Source organism: Mauremys mutica, chromosome 6 (genome assembly GCF_020497125.1).
Source record: "Mauremys mutica isolate MM-2020 ecotype Southern chromosome 6, ASM2049712v1, whole genome shotgun sequence".
NCBI classification, from domain to species: domain Eukaryota; kingdom Metazoa; phylum Chordata; order Testudines; family Geoemydidae; genus Mauremys; species Mauremys mutica.
In genome coordinates this window covers 98,158,151-98,182,168 of record NC_059077.1, presented here as the reverse complement: position 1 = coordinate 98,182,168, position 24,018 = coordinate 98,158,151, and the positions used below count along the sequence as shown (strand labels likewise).

The 24,018-nt window shown below is 39.1% G+C and overlaps 1 long non-coding RNA gene across 4 annotated transcripts in view; it reads left to right on the top strand.

Moving 5' to 3' along the window:
* Positions 1–24,018, top strand: part of LOC123373019 — a 211,247-nt gene that overhangs the window by 20,518 nt on the left and 166,711 nt on the right. For all 4 annotated transcript variants that reach the window (XR_006580523.1, XR_006580520.1, XR_006580522.1 and 1 more), the window contains one exon: positions 14,327–14,368. This is a non-coding gene — a long non-coding RNA (uncharacterized LOC123373019). The remainder of the gene's footprint in view (positions 1–14,326; positions 14,369–24,018) is intronic.

Below are 24,018 nucleotides of genomic sequence, written 5' to 3'. Positions count from 1 at the left end.
AAGTGTCAGAATCCCTGTATAGAAACTTGGCAAAAATTCTCAGATAAACTACACCATTCCTGCAAGATTCTGATGCAAACCACACTGCAGTGATCTAACAGTACACACTTGTTTCACATAGAATAACAGTTCTTTAATTCAGAGATGTCAAAAGCAATTCATACAGAACCAGTGCTTCATTGCTAATGTCCTGGTAATGACACAAGAAAATTAAGAAGGAGCCTGCTGTAGTACTTTTTCATGTTCATAAAAGTTAATTCTGGGGGGAGCGGGGGGGAAGGATTGCTGATGAACTTTAAGGATGACTTGGAGTAATAACTTGCATTGATGAATGGATAGCATTATTTTCTGGGGTCTTTCCCAGAATGTGAATTGTGAAACAATAAGGGAGATATCCACTGAGGAATGATACCGATACCACTGCTCATTGAATGAAGGTTTACTGTCTTCAAAAGAAGTATAGAACTAAAAGGTATTTTGACATATTCTGCTGTAAGTAATGCTGGTATAAGTCTGAAATCACTTCAGTGCAGCCAGTGATGTGACCATTTACAAGGTTGTAACTGAGAGCTGAAATCTGGCATATGGGGCAGAAATCTGCCTTTAAAAGCCTGATTCTGATCTCATGTCAGTTTAATGTCACTGCTTTCAATTCAAACTGATGTGAGATCAGAGTCAGGCTCTCACAGTTCATAGGTTATAGGCATGGTGATTCTCTAGCAGATAATGCTTGATATGAAGGGCTTTAACAGGGGCTTGCATTGCTCTGTGACAAGGGAAAAGCCGTGTGCACTAACCAAACTTAAGCTGGAGACATTGTTTTTGGTGTACTGTAGGCACTGAATCTACATTACATGCTAAAGGTTAGACACCCGCAGCTGGCCTGTGCCCACTGACTCAGGCTCGCAGGGCTCAGGCTAAGAGGCTGTTTAATTGTGGTGCAGACATTTGGGCTGAGGCTGCAGCCTGAGCTCTGGGACTATCCCACCTCCAATTATGAATATTTGCTAACAAGAACACAGTTATATACTGGTACCAGCTTTCAAACAGCATTAAATCAGGGCTGGTCTACACTACAAAGTTAGGTTGACCTAGGTACATAGCTCAGGGGTGTGACAAAGTCACCCCTTGAGAGAGAGGGTTAAGCCGACCTATGTCCCAATGTAGACACCATTAGATTGAAAACAAAATTATTTTGTTGACCTAGATACCACCTTTCGGACAGGTGGATTTACTACAATGATGGAAGTACCTCTTCCATTGTTATAGTGTCTATGCTACAGTGCTACAGCTGCAGCTGTGCCACTGTAGAGTTTCTAGTGTAGACATACCCTCTTTATTCTGAGCAACAAACAGAGTAGCCTTCAAGTTGTTTTTTGTTTGTTTGTTTTTTTAAGGATTGGTCGCCACCAAACCTCAGTCATTAGAAAAGATTTCCTTGTGCCTATGACTTGCTGTTCCTGAGCAAAAAGCCAGACACAATAAAAGTCTGCCTGAATGATTTTCTTGCACATGCTTGTAAGTAGTTTGAAGGACACTTACATAGGCTTGGAAAGATCAGATTTGTACACCGTTACCTCTGGGGTGGGGCTGCGCACTCTGGCGGATCAAAGCAAATTCAATATAACATGGTTTCACCTATAACGCATTAAAATTTTTTAGCTCCCAAGGACAGCGTTATATCAAGGTAGAGGTGTATCTGTAAATGCTGATTTCACTGTGTACACACACACACACACACACACACACACACACACACACACACACACACACACACACACACACACACACACACACACACACACACACACACTCCCACTGTAATTTCCAAATAGAAATTTACACTCGGCCAAGTGACAAAAATGCTGCTTGAGAACTTGAGTTTGATTTAAGGATACTGTGTCTATTTTGACAGGTGATGTTCAGAATTTGGTTTTTGATGGGTATAAAGCTTTAACTCTTTGAATCTCAATGTTGACGGACCCCATGCCATAACTTCCAGCAACTACAAAAATTTAATTAAATAAAAATATGCTTAAAACCCATATTTTTGTGCACATGTGAAAAATTAAATTGATAGAAATAGAGAAATGCTTTAAAATAAACATCAATATTATCCATAAAAAATTATACAAAAATAAAAATAGAATTCTGCCAAGCCTACTTTTACGTTATGGTCTGTGGCAGGCGATTGTCAGTAGGCTATCAATATCCACAGTCATTTTTGACTTGCCAATAAACAAACAGTTATGTTTTTCCTGTAGTTCATTTTATATTCAAGTGTTCTTGCAGATAGAGAGAGCCTGTGGAACATATCTAGAGTGATTGTTTGGCACTGGGCTTTATTTATTTATTTAGTTTGCATACATTTAAAGTGAGGGCAAATAGATAATACAAAAGAATAGTTTATCACTCATAGCTTCTACTTACAAATTGGTTCTGAATGAAATAATGCAGCATAATATATTTCACAATAGCGATGATTTGTACCTTTGGTAATTTTCCTTGGCCTCACTTGCCATTGATATTGGGGTATGCTAATTCATACTTGACTGTGAATGTAAAAATGCTATTTCCATATTTATAAATTGTTAGATGGTGGGTGGATTTACTAGCACCTGCAAATCTTTAAAATTGAATGAGCAATAGCATGACAGTCCCTCCCCACCCCCTGTTTTTTAATTTAGCCCTAGAGCTTTGGAATCAATTGCCTATGACTGAGGAAGTCCATACAGATGGCTAACAAAACCAACATCTGGTTCTTGATCCAGAAGTATCAGTCTGTTTTTTCAAGGGGGTTGCATCACAGCATTTTATACGTGGCCAGGTAGGGAAGAACAAGGGGGTTGTATTGGTGTAACTGACTACATGGCATAAATGACTTCAGGGCTATGTGTAAAAATCAGTGCACATTAGGGTATCCTGCCCACAAAGTATGCAAAAGCACACATAGATTATGTGTGTGTGTGTGTCTAAATATGAATTGTGAATACATCAAATCTATAGCAGGCTGAAACAGATTTGTTGTGTTTGCGATTCGCATGCCTTGGGGTGTTTTTCTGTTTCCCCTGTGGCACATGCACAGACTGCACAGTCGACATCGGCTAGGAGGCAAGCTGCAGCAATTTTGAGTGGGATTTGAGGTGCTGGGTTCACCACCCAGGCACAGACTGCATTGACAGCACAAAGCTCTAACTGGCCTTTTTGACCCTGCTAGCCTACTCTAAAAGGTATCTAGAGAGGGGACCAGCAGGGTTTACGCAGGGCAGTCAGAGCTCTGTAAAGTCAGTGTGGCCTGTTGCTTGGATGGTGAATTCAGTGCTCCAAACCCAGCTGCAACTGGTGATGGTGACCTTGACCAGCAGCAGCTTGAGCTGCGGCTTCAGAAGTCTGGAAGAGGAGGGATCTAAAGAATTGGTTGGTTTGTTTGTTTGTTTGTTTGTTTTTCACTGCCCACACCACCTACTTTAGGAAGTGTGTGGGAGACGCCAGGGCCAACCCATAAGTAAATGCAATCTGCCTAGCATAGGGCAGCTCTATACTGGCCTGAGTGCCTCTCCTCACCAGTGCCCCTGCAGCACACAGTACCAGGCTGGCTCTGCTGCTGGCCGAGTCCGATCAGTCCCAGATACTTTGGCTGTGCCCTGACATGACCAGCTTCCAGGGACACAACAAGGGAAGGGCAGGTGGCCCATCGCCCCACCTTGGCCACAGACAGGGATGGGGGGAGAGGTGGTGGCTTCCCTCTGGTGGAGAGGGAAGGGAAAGGGGGGAGAGCCCGTATGCACATCCCACTTGCCCCAAAGTTCACAGCCACCACTGTGTGCCTGATTTAGCAATAAGTTATTTTACCTGTCCCAGTGCAAGTGGAAACTAGGGTCCAGATTGTCCCCTATTCTGGAGACTACCAAGGAATGGGAAAATTACTCCCTCAAATGGTGAATTTGTCCTTCTGATTTGAAGCATTTTTGATCTTGTAATGTAATAAAGAAAAAGATTGCATAGAAGTATTGAGTTGAATTTTTTTTTACATTAATTTACACAAATACAATTCTCGACAGGGCAGGGGCCATGCCTATGTATTTGTATGGGGCCTAGTGTAAGCGGGGCCCCAATCTTGACTACGGCCTCTAGGCATTTCTGCCGTATAAACATTTAACAACAATTTGATACAAAATAGAATTCTTCAGCTAGTACAGCAGGCCTGACTCACACTGAGACTTCAAAGGCTGTTAGGAATATTGACCAAGAGCAACGAGAGGCTGTCACTGAGTCATAAGTCTGCAATTCCAACAGGAAGAGAGAAGAAAAGAACTTGATACAATGACCCAAATACCTGAGGGCTAGAATGTGTGTTCTGCCAGCTGGAATCTGTGATTGCAAGAAATGTGCCTTGTTTGGCTAAACTGTTATCCAGTTACAAAAGATTTACATGAGGCGTTATTTTGAGCTCCTTTACTTTCCCTAAAATAATGAGCTTTTAATAGATTATTTTCGGTCTGTTTTAGGGAGTTAATTCACTCAGAAGTAAATGTCTTGTGTTTTGAGAAGCTGAAAGATGCATCTGAGCCTTAACTCAGCTTGGATTCTTTAATTGAAGAGATGGACCCATTTGGTCTCATCACAAAAGATACTATTGGCACTCTTAACTGTATAATTCCTACTCAGGGGGAAAAGGCAAAGACTATAGATGAATGGAAAGGTTGATGGCCAACGGCAAAAATTATCATAAAGTAGTTACATTTTTAATAGGGGTGCAGGTATTTTAAGAAGAAGTGAAAAATGTTGCTTGTGCAGAAGTTCATTTTTAAATAATGATAATGTGTCATTTCTTTACTCATTCAGGACTTTCATTTACTTCAAAGTTTATCTATATGAGAGCTGAATGAGAACTAAGGGATTTGACCAACTGTGTCCATATAAAAATACCCAAGTAGCATTTGTGCATTATGAACTAATGAACTGTAAATTTAATCTGTTTTAAAAAGCTATATTTGTATTGAAAGAGCACCCAACAATTACCTGTAATTGAGAAATCTATTTCAGTTTGGCCTACAATTTAAAGGTGAACAATTTTGACTTATATTAATTTATGGGGGGAAAGATGGCTCCAGGGAAGAAACCTTGAAATTCTGGTGATTTTTTTTTTTGCCCGTCTAGATAAAACACCCAGACAATAAGAGTGTATAATGGAAACACTCACAGACTCTTAACTGTAACATTGCTAGCAGGCATTGCTACAATAGATGGACAATTTTGCAGTAATGAGTGAATAGGAAGAAAATTAAGCAGTTTGCTGAGATACCAAAAAAATGAAGCCAGAACATATTTGGCCTCATGTGAGACTTCAAATGCTTAGTCAGTTCATTAATGTAACTCAGCCCTTGCATAAGCCTTTGAGTAATAAATTCTATTAATACAATTGAAATGCCAGCTGTAAGAATAACTTACTGACTGTTGAATAAAATTGAAGAAGATGGGGTAGAATATTATCTTCCACTTGCTCTTTCAGCTCGGCAAAATTAGTAGATGACAGGTTTCAGACCTTGCCAGTCTCATGGCAAGCATCCTCATTCCACTTCGTTCAGTCTAGGCCTTAGGGCAAGCCAGTGTTTGCTGAAATTTTGTACAATAATAGCAAGACAATTTAGCAGTAATGGATAAGTAGGGAGAAAATTAAGCAGTTTGCTGAGATACAGAAATGGAGCCAGAAAATATTTGGCCTCATGTTAGGCTTCAAATTCATAGTCAATTCATTAGTGTAATTTAGTCCTTGTATAAGCATTTGAGTGATAAATTCTACTAATACATTTGAAATGCCAGCTGTAAGAATAACTCACTGAGTGGTGAGTAAAATTAAGAGATGGGGTAGAATAAATCTTTCCTTTTCATCTGACACATGAAGATTTATTAAGGCCTTTGCAAAAAAAAGAGTCTGCTTATTGTAAATGGATAGTATTTAGGGAAAACATTGCAATATCAACATTACATTCATGAAGTGAGTGTTTTTATTCAGTCAAAATGTTTACTGGACCTTTATTTTGAATTTACTTTTGCCTGACTTAGTGGAGAATATTTTATGAACAGCTCGGTGTTATCAAATACAGAGTCTGCCTGCAATGTTGGTGAAGTGTCAGTAGGCCTTATTGGTTTGAATATAACAGTTTGAGTTAAATCTAATATATTTGGTGTAAGAACCAAATTCATTATTTCAGTCTAAACAAAAATATTGTACGTGTTTTTTAAAAATAGAAACTTTAGTAAATATCAGATGAACAATACAAAGATGGGGGCTTGGATTTTCAAAGCCATTCAAAGGAAGCCGAATTAGACCAGTGTTGAGTGCTTTTGCAAATCCTGCCCATAACAACTACAAAAACAGCCATGTTAGAAAACATTTTGTCACATAAATGGTCAATTTAAACAAGACGTATTCAGGGTTAAGGCCTTCATCCTTTAAGGAGTGCCACATGGTTGAAGGAAGAAGCTTCATGGCAACATTGGGTAACTTAGTTCCCCTACTGAATTCAAAGTGTATATTTGTGAGCTCTAGAAGGGTGATCCAATTGACCTTTGGAAGGCATTTTAGTTCAAGATGGAATATTTTGGCTCAAGAACTCTGAAGTTTCTTTGGTGGGAAAAGCTATATAGGTACTTGGATGTTTGGATGAATGAATCTGTGAAATGCCACAAAAGTTGACAGAGGGTCTTTAATGGCTATGCATAGCTGTGATTTTGAAGGTCTTAACTGAAAGACCCTTACACAAATAGCACAGAGCCTAAACTGCCTTGGAAGGGCAAAAGGCTGTGCCAACTTTACTGGGGTTTGAACCTCTGGTTTAAGGGAGTCAAAATTTGAAGCTTCAATCACTCAGCCATTCTCTCTGTCAGCACCAAAAAAAATCCCATACACGTGGGTGGGAGGGTTTGAGGAGTAGGATAGATAAGATAATATGTGCAAGCACTGAGGATATGACATGGATATGCTTGTTTGTGACAATAGTGTGTGTGAGGGAGAGAGATAAAGCTGTCTCTCTACACAATGCTGCCAAACAGGCAGAGCCAAATCCACCAAGTAGGCCCTAAAATTTTGCACGCCTCCCATCTAATATTCTTCACCCGTTAGTGTTGATGTACCACTAAAGGGGAGCCTCAGAAACAGCTCTCCTTGGCTGACTCTACACTTCCTCCTCCTGCCTGCCTATCCTCCAGCCCGAGAGACCCAACTCTTCCCTCCTCTTTTCCTTGCCATCTGGCATGCCTCTCTTCCAGCATGCAGAGCTGGCACTCTGTTGCAGCTCCTCCCCTAAGCTGGCTGGCACAACTTCTAAATGCATGACAGCTGGTAAGCCACTATTCTGGGTTTTCCTGCCCACCTGCCTCCACTTGCTGCTGATGCTTTCACATTCACCTGCCTTCCTTTCCAAAACTGTTCCCCAGAATTGATGCAAATGCAATTCAGGCCTTTTGGGCTTATTGATTAATAGGCAGGCAGGTAAGCAGCATGGAGAAAAAAAGAGTAGAGATGGGTGAGTCTCAAAATGTTTAAAGGATGAAATGTACCTATAGAAGTTCAGATTATTAGCTGTACCTTATCCAAACCTCATGAGTCTACAAAATTTGGCTGGAAATTTTGCAAGATCTTCCTTTTTTTCATCATATGTTAGCATTTCTGTTTCTGGTGCCTGATGAAAGCTGGAGGTGCAGAGAGATGCAAAAATGAAAACCAATGGGAAGAAAAGATACCTAGCCTTTTTTTATGTCTCTAAAAGGTTTGTTCTGAGCCTCATTTGCTATTATTACTTTTGATCTTATTGGTCTGTTGACTTATTTGTTTCAAATAATATTTGTATGAATTAAGACAGACTTTCTGCTTGTGGATTGATGCTAATTTTCTTAGAGCATATTTTGTAAGTATTTGCTGAATAATTTGGTCCAATAACTATCAGACTATTGGTTGTTGCAGAATAAAGTCTAGATCAGTGATATAAATACTTGGTGCTTTAAAAGGACCAGTTTCACAAAGCTGAAAACAATTATATGCCAGATCATCTGGAAGGAAGAATTTTAATCAGATGAATTTGAATAATAATTGGGAATTGTTTGAGTGCTTTACTAGATACTCCAAAAGCCACGATCCCCAATTGAGGAAGAAGATCATACTACTTGAAAAGCAGCCTGGTTTATAGGGGAAGTTAAGGCAAAATAATATATAACAAATGAAAGCAAGGGTAAGTTGATAGTAATGAATATAAATCAGAAGCTAGGCATTGTATAAAATTGGTAAGGGAAGTAAAGGGACACAAGGAGAAATCTATGGCCAGCAGAAATAAGGACAATAAGAAGGCATTTTTAAAGTATATTAGGAACAAAAGGCATCCTAACAATGGTATTCATTCATTACCAGATTTTATTGGGAGAATTTACTGGTGATAATGCGGAAAAGGCCAAAGTGTTCCATACATATTTCTGTCCTATATCTGGGGAAAAAACAGATGTACAGAGGTAGTCATATATAACACTCTTCCATTCCACTAGTACCTCAGGAAGATGTTAAATAGCAGCTACTGAAGTTAGACATTTTAAAATCAGCAAGTCCAGACAAATTGCATCCGAGAGTTTTAAAAGTACGGGTTGATGTGCTCACTGTAACTTTAATTTGATATTCAATAAGTCTTGGAACACTGACTGGGGAAGTTCCAGAAAACTGAAAGAAAGTTAATGCTGTGCCGATATTTAAAAAGGGTTAAAAGGATGGCATAGATAATTATAGGCCTGTCAGTCTGATATTGATCCCTGTCAAAGTAAAGGAGCAGCTGATATGGGACTCAATTAATAAAGATTTAAAAAAGGGTAATATAATTAATGCCAATCAACAAAGGTTTATAGAAAATAGATCCTGTCAAACTATCATACCATCTTTTTTGATGAGATTACAAGTTTAATTGATAAATGTAATACTGTTGATTGTAATAGACTTAGACTTTTGTAACTTGACTTACATTTGACTTGGTACTAGATGAAATTTTTATTAAAAACTTGAAACATATAAAATTAACCTTGCACACATTAAATGGATAGAAAGCTGGTTTACTGATAGATCTTAAAATGTAATTTTAAATGGGGAATCCTCATTGAACAAGTGTGTTTCTAGTTGGGTCCCTCAGGGATTGGCTATTAACATTTTTATTAATTACCTGGAAGAAAACATAAAAACATCACTGATAAAGCCTACATATGACACAGATTAGAGAAGTTATAAATAATAAACAGGACAGATCACTGATATAGAGCAATCTGCATCTCTTGGTAAGATAGGCTCAAGCAACACCATGTGCTAAATTTAAAAGTGCATATCTAGGAACAAAGAAGCAGTGATTCTGAAAAAGATTTAGGGGTCATGGTAGATAATCAGCTGAACATGAGCTCCCAGGGTACACTGTGGCCAAAAGGTCTAATGCAATCCTGGGATGCATAAACAGGAGACTCTCAAATAGGAGTAGAGAGGTTATTTTATTTCTGTATTTGTCACTAGTGTGACTGCTGCTGGCATATTGCGTCCACTTCTGATGTCCACAATTCAAGAAGGATGTTGATAACTTGGATATGATTCAAAGAAGAGCCACTAGAATGACCATAAGATTAGAAAACATGTCGTATAGTGATAGACTGTAATCAAATCATCCATTAAAGATTTTGTTAAGCTTAATAGATTTGGCTCCTTGAGTCTATCTACATGTGGAACTAGCATTTAATCATGGGCTCTTCAATTCAGCAGAGAAATATATAACATGATCCAATGGCTGGAAGTTGAAGCTAGACAATTTCAGACTGGAAATAAGGCATAATTTTTTAACAGAGAGTAACTAACCATTGGAACAACTAATCCAGTGTCATGGTGGAGTCTCCATGATAACCAATTTTTAAATCAAAATTGCACATTTTTCTGAAACGTGATCTAGAAATTATTTTAGGGAAGTTCTATGGCCAATACTACATGGAAGGTCATATTAGATGATCATAGATTCCAAGGTACCACTGTGAATTATGAACTGTCCACTTTGCCCATTTGATATTTGTTCATTGTGTGGTTGGTCACTTAGGTCACATGGGATTGTTTCTGCTGTCTGAATGGGTAACAGTATCTTTAAATGGAAAAATAACAAATAGCATAAAAGAAAATTTTGGTCACTCTTTTTATTAAAGGTACGTTTATAAAAAGCTTACAGTGGATTCATTATTAACAGATCTTATGATCATGTTACAGACCTAAGTAGACTGTTAGACCTGCACATCAGTAGAAAGTGTTATAGGTGGTTATAAGCCATAGTTATAAACAACCAATTGACATGTCAGAATCCAACAATATGTAACAATTGATTAACCATTTGTTAAAACATTATCATTTAATGAACTTTTATGATCTATTTATAAATTTACTTAAATATAAAATGTGACCCAATTTTATTACTATTTATCATTTATGCTAAAATTTGTGAGAACTTCAGAATTGACCAGTATTGTTACAAATACCTGTCAGTTATCTGAATTCTCATGAATTATGAAAAATAATAAATGCCAAAAATAGCAAATTGACCTTGGGACATGGACAGTTAAATAAATGTGCAAAATAGTTTCTTTACTGTTCAACCAGCTCTAGTTACTTTATTTGAACTGCTTCAGCCATCCTCATATATAATTTTAGGTCAATTGTCCCAGAGATAATTTTCCCTACTTTATCTTAGAAAGGTATGGTAAAATGTAAAAAAGCATACCCTGTTAAAAAGTGGAAAGGAAGTGCTTGTCTAAATAATCTTTACTGTGTCACTTGCAAAGCGGTTGTTTTATCTGCGTCGGTTTATACATGGATTCAAATGTTGAACATTTCCACATTCCAATTTTAAATAGGAATCTGTCTGTGTAGCCTAATGCAAAAAGTACTTGTTTGCCAGATCACGATTCTATAGAATTATATGTATCCACATCCTTGAGATCCTTCACAGCACTGAAACCAAAAATTTAATATTTTATATAAACAATGCAGTACCTCATGCTTGATCTCTATTATGACCGTTGTCTTCATGAGTGCAGAGAAGAGGGATGACTCATGAACAGCAGTGGCTGTTGCACCCCTCCTGAGTTATCCATCTCTCTTTGCTTATGAAGACAAATGTTATAACAGAGATCAGCCATCATATATAATGTACAATATATATATTTTCCTTTCCCCATGCTGCTTTGCAGGACTTGAGATGACAGGCATGGAAAATTAAAACACTTGGAAAGTGGGGGAATAAAGGGTTCTGAATAGAGTGAAACTTTTGATGACTTGAAGTTATTAGTGAAATAATAAATTCATTTTAAACAAGAGAAAATATCACATGGAGATATCTCTTCACACACATTGGACCAAAATAATTCACTTCAGTGGAGTCACAGCAGGGAAGAATTTGGCGCTGGGTATGATAAATCCTTGTTGTATGTGAAGATATTTGTGTGAAATTGTTTAAACTAGGAATGGGCCAGTGGCAGCAGAGAGAGAATTGTTCAGTACGATCATGCACTGGCTGTAGTTGCTTGAGCAAGGTAATGAAGTTGTACATTTTGAGCAAGGTAGTGAGTTTTTCAAATGTAGACCCCAGTCCTACAAAGCATTTGGTCTTGGGACTAATCTTATTTAACATTTGTATTACTGACCTTCGTGCAAAAAGTGGGAGTGTGCTAATAAAATTTGCAGATGACACAAAGTTGGGAGGTATTGGCAATATGGAAGAGGACCAGGATATTAGACAAGATGATCTGAATTAATCCAGCGAGGGAGGAAAGGCCACATGGACACCACTTCTTTGTCCAGTGGCAGCAGTGAGGCCTCTCTTCCTCTTGGGAGTAGCAGAGGTGGCAGCAGATGTTTCCTCTCCTCTCTCTTGCCCAAAGAGATAGAATGGTAATATGGGGGCTCTTCTGTTCTTGCTTCAGCTTTTAGGGTAAGTGTCCTCAGGTCTGTGGAAAGGCTGGGCCTGTTGCATTCTTCTCCTCCTGTCACACACACAGTTCTCCGCTGGGATGGTGGATCTCCTAAACCAATTGTTCTTGGTATTGACAGCCCATTGAGATTTACCCATCTGACAGTTGTTTCATGCTGTCTGCAGAGCTAAACAGGCATCACTGCATCAGTATCACTTGGTTCATGTTTCAAGCTTTTCTTCAGAACCAAGGGGCTAAAACATCTTACACATGCAAACTTTTTTTTTAAATTGTTACAACATCTGGGACCCTGGCCCTGGGGCTTTTAGTGCCTGTGCCTTAATCCATCCTGTCAATTTGTTGCCTGATCTATTGGTTCGATATTATCTAGAGTTCCCAATTTAGTATGACATGTTTTGGCAGGATTCAGTTGCCTCTAGATTGGACACAGTATAACAGTGTGAGAGTGAGGACCCCAGTGGGTATGTGGGGAGACGTGGACTTACAAATTCAGAAGATCTTTCCTAATAGTTTTATTAGTACAATCAGCAATCTCACAAACACTGTAACATAGCAATAATATAGGGCGTCCAGCCCTCGCATACTCATATCATCCTTTGCAGGAAGCCCCATAGTAGGTGAGATGACTCACTAGTAGTTTATGGTCTGGAAGGTTCCAGAACATCTCCCTGGGATACGCTGGCTGAGTATCTTTGTTAATGCTTTACACTAAAGCCCCCTATACCTTGACATATGCAATAGGGATTTCATCCCTTTTTCCTTTCCTTTCCCTACTAATGTTGGGGTCTCGTCTCTCATAGACTATCAAGCCATTTACCTCAAGCTTATTAACATATATGTCAATTAGTTACCATGGCATTATTGTAGTTGAACATCTGCTGATGCTCCTAACCTAAAATATCCAAAGCTGGTACAAACTCGTGTTCAGTGCTTACATGTTAGCTGTTGAGCAACAATTACTTCACATAGCACTCTATCTTGTGACATCTTGTAATGTAGGATCACTTACCGGTTAGTTGCTTATATCAAGTCATTAGGCCTTAAGCCTCAGGTAGTTTGATTAAGCTGTTGTCTTACAGGGTTGAGGCCTGTAGGTTTTTGTGTTACTGCCTTACTCCATACTTGTACCTTATCTAGCATATGTCTATATATTTATAGCAAAATAGCAGGCTACAGCCTGTGACTGTGAGAGAGAACTTACAGGCAAATTCTTTTCCTGGGGATTGTTGTGGAGACAGGAAGAGAAGAGATCCCTCCCTACTTTCTCAGGCAATAAGGGTCATTCCAGGTGTAGCTTCAGGCTGGAATAATCTTAGTTGTTCTAGTGCACCTGCACTCCTGTGTGCAATCGCTGATGGACCTGCACTGAAGACGATCCATTACATGCAGTTTTATGAGGCTGCACTCATACTAGGGTTTCTCCCAGAATACTACAGCTCCCACTCCTGGCACAGTGAAGCTGGGATCCCATGCCCTGCAGAGGAAAGGGCTATGCTTCTTCTCTAAGTGAATATGTATTTCAAATGTATTTGCACCAGTTAATATTTCAGGCAATTTTTGTATCAAATATTTGTCTCTGTTTTAATTTGAATGGAAACATAATAAAATAAAAATAAAATAGTCCATTGAACTGTTTTCTTCCGTGCAGCCAATTGGTGCAGTTGTGAGAAGGGAGCACTAACCAACTACTCTACTACAGCTGTTTTATTAAAAAAAGAAATTCCAGGTTAATACCAGCTATTGACCCTTTGGTCAACACTTTTATAGGCAAAAAGAGACATTTCCCAATGATCTTATTGATTTCCATGTACAATTCCCCTTCACTGAAACCTATCCCAAGTCCCACCCTGTGTAAAAGTAATCATTTTCTTTATGAATCAGTCAGACAGTCCATATGATTGGCTACTCTTTGGGGGTGGGGAGAAGGGGATAACATAGTCAAAAGGAAATCTGACCTCATAAGAACGTTTTATATTTGCAGGGCTTTAGGGCATTGTATTCCCTGAAATCCAAAACCAAAAGGAAACTCCACAAAAACAATAGCAGTGGCCACGCCGCAAGTTTACTATAACATCATCCTGATTTTGTTGCAGAGTGAACATGTTATATTTGTGCGTGGAAGCTTGAATTGAATCAGTCAATTTTTATTGAGCTTTTCCCAGACAAATTCTATGCTCCGAATGGCTAGACTTCTCTGGTTGTTTTGCAGGCTGGACTGCAGTTGTTATGCTGTGTACATGAAGATGTATTTGTTCAAGAGGTCCAGTCATCGTGCTAAATAGAATCGCTCACTTTGGTTGGCAAATATTGACTCAAGCTGTTACGTTTTTATGTATTTCAGCGACTCACAATGTTTGAGAGCTCAGCAAGCAAACAAGAGCAGGTACAGGAAGTTATTGTGATGTTTTGGACTGATGTTTGTTTTTCTGCTGCTGATGTATGTTCTCCATTGTATGTGACTTGTTACTAATGACCTTGTTATATAGTGTGCTGCAGTTGATAAGGCCAAAGGCTTTAATAGAATACAAATACATTTTACATTTCCACTTGAAGAGTTTATTTTAATTGTGTTTTGAAATATACGGTACCCTAAAGGCTCTCTTCCCTATAATGTACTTCCATGAAATAAAATCCTGCAAAGAATGGAATGTGTAATGGGGTGGGATGTAATGGACAGTTTTTGTATTCAATATGAGCAGTAGCTCTTAGTATCCATTCAACATATATCTAAACAGTCCTGAGATATGGAAGAAAATTAAATAGTGGCTGGAAATAATTGCTTCTCTGAAATGTCTGGCTTACTCATATCTCTTGGGGGGTGAGGTGGAGGGAAATGATAAATATGTATTTCATGGCCTGCTAAAGTGTCTGACCTTTTTACTGTCACTCTTTCCAAACCCCTCTCTACTGTTTCGGTACAACTTCAGAATCATAAAGGTAAAATATCTATATTGTATATCTATATTGAGTACTCCCTTTCTTGTAGATTTCTGACTCTCGGAATATTAAGAAAGTGTATTATAGACAAGGTCTTTAGTGCTTTGTGACGACGCTCTAAGTTTAGATCAGGCCTCAAAACTAATGGAAGAGCCACCCATTGTTCAGTACTCTAAGAGAAGGAATATAACTAAAGTGGTGGGGCTTGGAAAAATAATAAGGGAAAGGCAAAATTAGAAAAGGAGTTTATAATTTAGAAGTTTAGGATGTTTAACTTAAGTCATGTCGCTATCTGAATTCTCCATTCATTCTTTGAAAATAAACAAGTAGCCTGATAGGCAGCTGTTTGTGTGTACTAGAGCCAACCATAAATCTATCTAGGATGAACACTCCCAGAGTGGTTATAGCATGGTTGACAGTAAAGACCCTGCCCCAGTGGCTGGTGTGTAATCATCAAAACAAGTACTTTCATGTTGTCAGGATCATCTCTCTTTGTGACCTTTTTTTCATTTTTTAAATATGGCCAATTGTATTTATTTATTTGCAAGAAATTATTCTCTTATGCCAATGCTTTCCTTGTTGTATGTTAGTGTCCTCAAGACAAGTTATTGTATCAAGTATGATTTTTCTGCAACTAACCTTCAGGCTAAAATAAACTAGAGATATATATTAGAGGTTACATTATTGTTTTTAACTTTTTATTTTTCCTATCTTTGCATAGTGTCACAAATGTGGTCCTTTAAGGGTGTCTAGTCTTGGATTTGTCATCCACATGATGCAGAGCATGACTGTAGTGAGGAGGCACAAGTATTCATGGACATTCCAGGGTTCTTGAGAAGGAGTTTCTCACATACATACAAAAAAGCAGCCTGCAGAGAAAACACCACTACACAGTCTATGAAGAGTAAGAAGAGATATTTTAGATGTCCTAAAATCTTGCCTCTAGCAAGATCTCTCCAGAACAATGGTGTGTTCATGGAGAAGATGTATTATGAAGAAATCCTCCTCTTTCCTTATAAGGGCCCTCCTAACTCTTATGATACAGATCAGTCTGAAATATACACTAAAACAAAGGAAAATTGAACAAATTGGGAGTTGGTTTACTGAGAACCCAAGTCTAGGAACTGAAGCTTGTTCTTCCCTAACCAATATGGTAGGCTCTTTATACATCCAAGTAAAGGATGCAAGTAGAAGCATTTAGTGTTGTACTAAGTGCCTAATAGGAACATAGAGTCTCGTGAGTGGTATTTATGTCTACTGGTGTGTTTTGTCTTAATGCTTTATGGTGGCAAGATTCTCTTGATTTCCCAACCTGCTAACAGGTGTTGAGACACTGCAGGGAGATGGTTAATTACTGCTGAATCACTGGAGCAGATGTGGCTGGTTAAACCCTCCCTGGATACAAAGAAGATGGGAGTAGACCTCTGGGCAATGAAAAATAGTCTGGGACAGATACATACTAGGGGAAAGAATCCAGGCGCAACTAAACCTGAGAATAATGCTTTGGTTGAAGTTCCTATAAAGTTAGTTTGTAACTACCTTTTATTTGTGCATTTCTAAAAGGGAAAATTTAGCTGAGCCAGAAGTTATGGGTTTAATGCAAAGACTGATGGATGAAATTCTATCATCTGTATAAGCAGGAGGTCAGACTAAATGATCATAGTGGTCCCTTATGCCTTTCAAATCTATTAATCTAATGAAGCCAGACCGAGGAGGGTAACTCTGTAGTGAGTGTGTAGCTTTTGTTTGGAATTTCCCTAGCTTCCAATTTTTCAATTAAGAACCATTTAAGAACACCCTTTTACTGCCAGGACAGTGTCGGAGAGTTAAAGATAACATATACCTTTCATATAAAGTAAATGCTTTGGTTTTCTTATGTGTCCGTGCAATATTTTGTAATTATCCTCTCTCATTCTGATAGAAATCAAGTTGCCATACAGCAAAATTTTAACATTCACATCTATATTGATTTCACCTGTGAAACTGTAGGAGCACAGTTAGAGGTTATTTACTGACTTCTGTGCAAGTCTTCAGGAGCATGGCATACGAATGTTTGTCCTGTGACTACAGGGGCTTATCTAGCTAAATCTCTGTTTACTAGAATGATCACTAGAGTACAAAATTGCCTGAAGTTCAGTAACAGGGGTCAGGTCACCCGATTTGGCGCTTCCTCCAGTGGAACACACTGGCCATTAAAAACAACCCTTGATATTTTCCAGAGCATTATCTCTTTTGGGGTTCCCTGCCCACTTCTTTCAGAAAGTGAGGTGACTTGGCCCCTTTTATGGGCTCTAGTGAAGAGTTGCTCATGTGCACATGGCAGAAAATTGAAGGTTTTCTGGAGTAGGACAGCTAAAAATAAAATAACTCTGTACTTATTAAAGAGAAATTTGTACCAAAAAAGAGCTATACAAAGAGAAGAAACTCCTTTGTTTTTTATCTAAAACTGCCATAAATGTGCTATGTAGTTATAGATAAGAGACAGCCTATCACACATGAGAGAAGACTACATAGGATGTCTTATTTGCTGTTTACTTCTTTAAATTAAGCTTGGCCTCTCTTAAACTCAGGCAGTTACATTACAGTACATGTGTGTGTCCAGAAAAAGTCCACCCAGCCATGAGATCAGCAGGAGGCAAAGCAATGCATTCCAACACCACACTAGATTTTTGTCTATAAGAAGGTTAAAGTTTGCATTGTGTCTTGAAATATGTCAGTTATGAGCTCTTTCGATTGATTACACAAAAGGAATGGACAAGCATGACTCAGAAGAGATAAGTGGCAATTATGAACTGCAGCTTTAATTTAGTAAAATGTAGCAAGCTTTGAAACTGCACTGAAATTCCAAGGATGGTGTAATATGATTTTTCTAGAAAAATATATTACAATCTACTAATTCAATATTGGATAGAAAGGTCATTGATGCATCTGGAAACTATTCTCAATGCACAAGTCCAGTGCCACTCCTGTAATGTAGAAACCTTTTATTGAGTTAAACAATTCCTTACCTACTTCAGTTTTCTATTTTCATGCAAATATTGCTGGTTATTTGGCTGAAATCCTAAATGTCTTTTTAATCTATGTTTCTAGACCTGCTTATAATTGCCCCAGGACTAACATTTTAAATGTGTTTATCCCTCCTTTCCCCGTTTTAAAGAACAATTTAAATAAGATACTATTAATTTTATTTATTTAATGTAGATTAAATAAAAACGTGCAGAAGAGGCAATGGTCCCAATGTTGTCAACTCTTGTGATATTTAGTTTTATTTCATAGAACTTCAACGATGGGGGGGAGGGATAGCTCAGTGGTTTGAGCATTGGCCTGCTAAACCCAGGGTTGTGAGTTCAATCCTTGAGGAGGCCACTTAGGGATCTGGGGAAAAAAAAAAAATTGGTCCTGCTAGTGAAGGCAGGGGGCTGGACTCAATGACCTTTCAAGGTCCCTTCCAGTTCTAGAAGATTGGTATATCTCCAATTATTACCTTTATTACCTTTTACCTAACTCCAGAAATCATGTGATTAATTGCACAAGACTCTCAGCTTTCTTTTCTTTTTCTTTTTTTTTAAGTACGTTTCTAGTTCTTATGGTTACAAGGAAAAGTTTGAAACTTGACCCCTAATATCTCAAAAACCAAAGGGCAAATGAAAACAATTTAACTAGTTATTTTTTAAAATCTCATGAATGGGAAGGTGGGGAGGGAGGCTAATTCATTAACTGGGACAATCGCTTCTACCCCATCCCCCACCAGGGCACCTTATTGGGCTTGAAGGCTATTGCTAGTTGGGAGTACATATTGCACCTTTTAAAAAAAAATGTGGTAAATTCTGTTGCTGGGTGAGTTTCCCCATGTTGTTCTGCCACAAGGCATTCCGCCTACCTCTGCACTATGCAGGCAGAACGCCTCAGGCCACTTCAGCTTCACTGCTTCAGCTCTGCAATGCCTTAGTGAAACTTTTGTGCTTAAAGGCACAATTTAGTGCTTAACCTGTATTCATTCGGATTCTTTAAAAATGCCTTTTCTATACCATTTTACATGTGGTATTTTAGAGGGGTGTGTGTGCGAGAGAGAGAGAGAATTACTGCTTTTCACAACAAAATAGGCTTTTTTAGCAGCATAGCCTATTAAAGCTCCACAGGCTTCTTCAATTTGGCACCTGACACAGGGTTTAATCCAGGAGCCAAAAATGTTAGGAAGAAGTGAAACATTGATTAATGGTATGGAACCCTCATTCAGCTCAAGAAGCACCCCTCCTTTCTTTTCACTGCATGAAATCAGGTAAGATTTCATTAAGAAAGGGGTAATTGGACTTTTCCTAGTAGGGTGCAGAGCCAAGATGGCTAGTAATGTGTGACTGTGAAGAAAATTACTGGATTAGATTAACTGGACCAAAAAACAAAAATTGCAGGTATTAAAACCTCCATTTTGTTTTTTTCTGTATCAGGGTGAGAAGGGTACAGGAAAACTAGTTAATATGACCTGTGTAACATCTTACAGCTTGCACATCAGTTTGTACAGTGATCCTGTCGGCCTTCACAACCAAAACTGGACTTGACTAGTTTAATATTTTTAGGGGGGTGAAGGACCTCCAGTGAACAGCTAACTTACAGGAAGTGGTGTTAGTAATTAGTAGATATCACTCTTCTCCTGGAATCAGGAAATAACGCGCCAGGCATAGAAGCCTTGTCCTGCTAGAGATTCATCCTTCAGATAAAAAAGATACCTGAATATGATTTTGGTTTATTGTGGGGCTTTCAGCAGGATAGGGAGGTACTCTGGCCATGTTCTGTTTGGGTAATTAATTTCTGTGTACTTGTATTTCTAATTCCCTTTATTTTTAATAAATATTCTTATTTTCCTCAAGTCTTAAATGGCTTAGTTTTACTATGCATGGTTAACAGCTACTGTGTTCCATTCCCGAGGTGTTTGCAATTTTGGGGCGGAGGAAATTATCCCTATAAACCCATTACCTAGCTACCAGATAATGTTTGTAAAGCACTTTGAAATCTTCAGTTGAAAGGTACTATAATATTTTATTTATTAATTAGTAAAATTACAGTGGCATTCAGATGTTCCACTCACATTGGTGCCTAATTGGGCTAAGTGCTGAACAAACATATAGTAACAGACATTCCCTGAGGAGAAGAGTTTGCATGCTGAACTTTGTATAATTACAGATACTTCAATCACATCTGACTTCTGGTGGATCAGAATTATATTTGTTATAAAACTCTAGTGTATTTAATACTTGGTCTAAACACCTGTCTACATTAGAAAATTGGTGTAGTTGTCAAAAACGTTCTGTCATTAATGAGCAACCCTGAACTGGAGCTGAAAACTGTTAATCTTCTGGTATAGCTGGGACAATCTGTTTTTGACACCTTTACAGAAAGATTGTTGCAATTACATTAATTTAGTTTAAATTCAGTGCTAATTTAGACTTGATTGCTGATGCTGGGCCTGAGTGAATACCCTGGGAGACAAGAAAATTTCCCATCTCAAGAGACAAAAAGAAATCAGGTGGGATCAACAGGGCATGCAGCGATATAAAATGAATTACTGGTGGGTCTGTGGTCTCTGTCCATAGATATGCTACAAATGGCAGCTGGGGATCCTCAAACTGTAGGAGTGCCAGCAATTCATAGTGGCCCACTGTCATCATGTCTCTGGGCACCTAAGGGAACTGCATAAGCCAGACAGAATTGCATGGAACAATGTGCACCGGTGTGTTTGTGAAGAAATGGTGTTCAGTTTTATTTTGTGAGTTAGCATGCCTTTCTGACTCCTATAATAAGTCGAAAATATTATTAGGAGAGTAGGAAATATCTATGCCAGGATCTTTTGAGAGTATAGTGTAAGAATCCTAGATTCTATATCTGTAAAACCAGTGGGCAGAAATTCATGGTGCCTGATGGGATTATGAGACACAAAGAAGTGCTTGTCATCAGTTGTGGGTTCAAAAGATACGACTAATTTAGCTGTGCACTGATCCATGGAGTATGCCAGCTCTAAAGACTATACAACACTTTGTTTCTGTTCTTGTATTTTACCCATTCTGGCCTTTATGTTGTAGGTTTTGGGGGGCAGGGTTTGTTCTCTTTTGTGTTTATCAGGGCCGGCTCCAGGCACCAGCTAAGGAAGCAGGTGCTTGGGATGGCCAATACAAAGGGGCGGCACTCCTTCCGCCATTGGGGAGGCACATCTGGGTGTTCTGTGGGAATTCACCAGCAGGTCCCTCAGTCCCCCTCTTCCTCTTTGAGCTGCCGCCAAAGTGCCGCCAAAGAGGAGAGGGAGTGAAGGACCCACCGCCAAACTGCCACCGAAAAATGGAGTGGCGTGATTGAGCTGCCGCCGGCTGAAGTGCCGCCAATCGGCTTTTTTTTTCCCACTGCTTGGGGTGGCAGAAAACCTGGAGTAGCCCTGGTGTTTGTTATTCTTTGTTTTGTAAAGCATGCTGTATAGTCATGGCACAACATACATAAGCTTTGAAACAGTTTTGCAATATGTTCTAGTCTCTTAACTTTTTCTGTCTGGGTTATGACTTCATTCATTGGTTTTGTGACCTGAAGAAGAGCTCTGTGTAGCTTGAAAACTTGTCTCTTCCACCAACAGAAGCTGGACCAGTAGAAAATACTACCTCACCTGCCCTGTCTCAGTAATTTATATAGTTAGGGTACTATCATGGCAGAGACAATTAGACCTTCTCTACCCCCTGCTGGAGGCATCAGCAGCCTGACACTTCCAAACCAAGGAAAATCTACACAAATCAGGTGACCAATAAGACAGTCTTCCAGAGGCCTAGAAAGGGCCAGGAGGAAATATACTGACCAATCAGGAACCAGTGGGCCAGTTAAGCAAGTTGCCTGCTTTTGATTGGGGTGGGACTGGGAGAGACTGGAATAGAGGAGTGCTTCAGGGCTCGTCCACATCAAGGCCTTGCCCTATGTGCTTGCATCTGAAGGGTAAAGGCACAGACAGCTAAATCCTGAGTTGCAATTTTATTGCTTGATCAGAGACAGACGCCAAATTTACAGCACAGGCTATCCTGTCCCAAGCAGGTAGCCAACCCTGGCAGACTAAAGCAGGGAGTGGCTGCAATATCACGTGGGCCCTGAAGGGGGAACTGCAGAGCAATTCCTGCCTCCCACAAATGCTGCAATGCAAAGTGAAGCACTAGGGATTAAGCACTCACCAGCTTCCCCCACTTTTTTCATAATGTCAATTCAGGTTTCTTTTCTTGTTCCTTTTTCTCTTCAAAATAGTCTGACCTGTTAAATGTCTGGGATCACTTGTGACTTTCAGACAATTCTTCAAAGAAATCTCATTATGGCTCCATGCAATGGGCAAGTTACCTTTCTTTTTTTCCCACCCACATTGTCTGCTGTGGATGAGCACATCAGCTCTGCATCCAACCTTAACAGCTACCACACACTGCTTTTTAGAGCGCTTGGCATGGTTCCTGATGAATCACTTGGCCAGCCATGAATAGCAGATACATGATCTTCCATGGGCTTATCATCTTTTATGGTGAATTACTACACACAGTGTAAACCTCATCCAGAGCATAGATAGTTCTCAGCATTAAGGAGTATGGAACTAGTCAAGTCCGGACAGATGAAGGCTTTGAAGATAATGTAAACTGTTTTCTTGTTGATGAAATAATCGAATACTTTTGTTATGCTTTTTCTATAAAATACTTTCCAGACATAAATCAATGTGGCAGCACCCAAGCCCTAAAGAAATGAGGAACACTTAGTATAGTTTTCAGCACTTCATAACTACTCATTACGTTTATTTCCCAGTTTTCTTTGTTATTCGTTTCCTGTTGCTACTCAGAGCCAACACATTTTTGGCTTTTAAATTGAAGTGTGAGGCACTGCCAATCAGCAGGAAATATAATACAGATAAGATTCATATAAAATCTTTTGAACTGGTAAAATCTCTGGATGGGAAATGGATGTTAAATTGTTTACATTTGGCATGAGAAGAAAAAGTTCCATTTTTACATTCAAAGCGTTTCCACCTTTGCAAATGAAAACAAATCACATGGGTCATATAGTGTTCCACTTCTGTAAAATCCATCATGAGACTGATAAAAGCTTTCGTAAATCAGCAACTTTATCTGTAGCTTGTTTGAAAGTCTCATTCTGCAACTTAAAATGATATGGCCCTTTGCCCTGTGTTCCTTGGAAAAGTAGTGTATCAACAACATGCTCATGACACAGTAAAAAGACCAGAACTTTAAATACTGTAGAAGTGTTTTGTTCTAGTCTAGGAGCTATATATAGCATTTTTCCATCCCCATATAAATTTACTATGCTAGAGTTATATTGTTAATTGACTAAGAACATTTATACAGAACCTACCTCTGATATTTGCTTCGCTTTTACTTTGCTTAGTTTGCGAACAATAACATTTTCCACAGTTAGCCCCAGGCATCCGTAACATCACCAAGTTACAAAATGATGATGTGTAAATCCTTGCCAGTTGTTTAAACATTAGGGTTACTGCAGTTGGCAATGAGTGAAAACCTTGGCAAAGAGATGCATTTTACATCACTTCCTGAATGTGGCCAGGCCATAGCTTGACTACCAAAGGCAAGGCTCAGAATACCCTCACTAGCTGTGGGAAACATCACTTTTGGGGCAGTTAGCTAAGTGTTGCAGATGAGTGGGTCTGAGAGGGAGAAGCGATCTCTGTAGCTTCAGGCTCTTATACAGAATTACTTTACTTTTCAAGGCTGGCAAAAAAGCAGCATTGGCTGAAAAGGAAGTTGAAGACTAGTTTTCCAACAGGAAAGAACTGCAGCAGCTGAAGAAAGCCTCTGGGATCTCCATGAAAGAACTGTGGGAGCTGAAGATTAAACTTGGGAGGAGCATTGCACTGCAGGGATGGAGGGAACGCCATGCCCAGATCAGGGTTGGACTGACACCCAGAAAGCCAGTCTAATTTAGTGAGACTGGGCCAGATGCTGAAAGGCAGGCTCTGCTTGGATATCTTCTGTGGTAGTTTCAAGGTCAGATCAATCTGCATTGAGGGAGTCAGATAGGGATTAATGTGGCTAGTGCCAGAGAACAGCTTGTTCTCTTATCTTG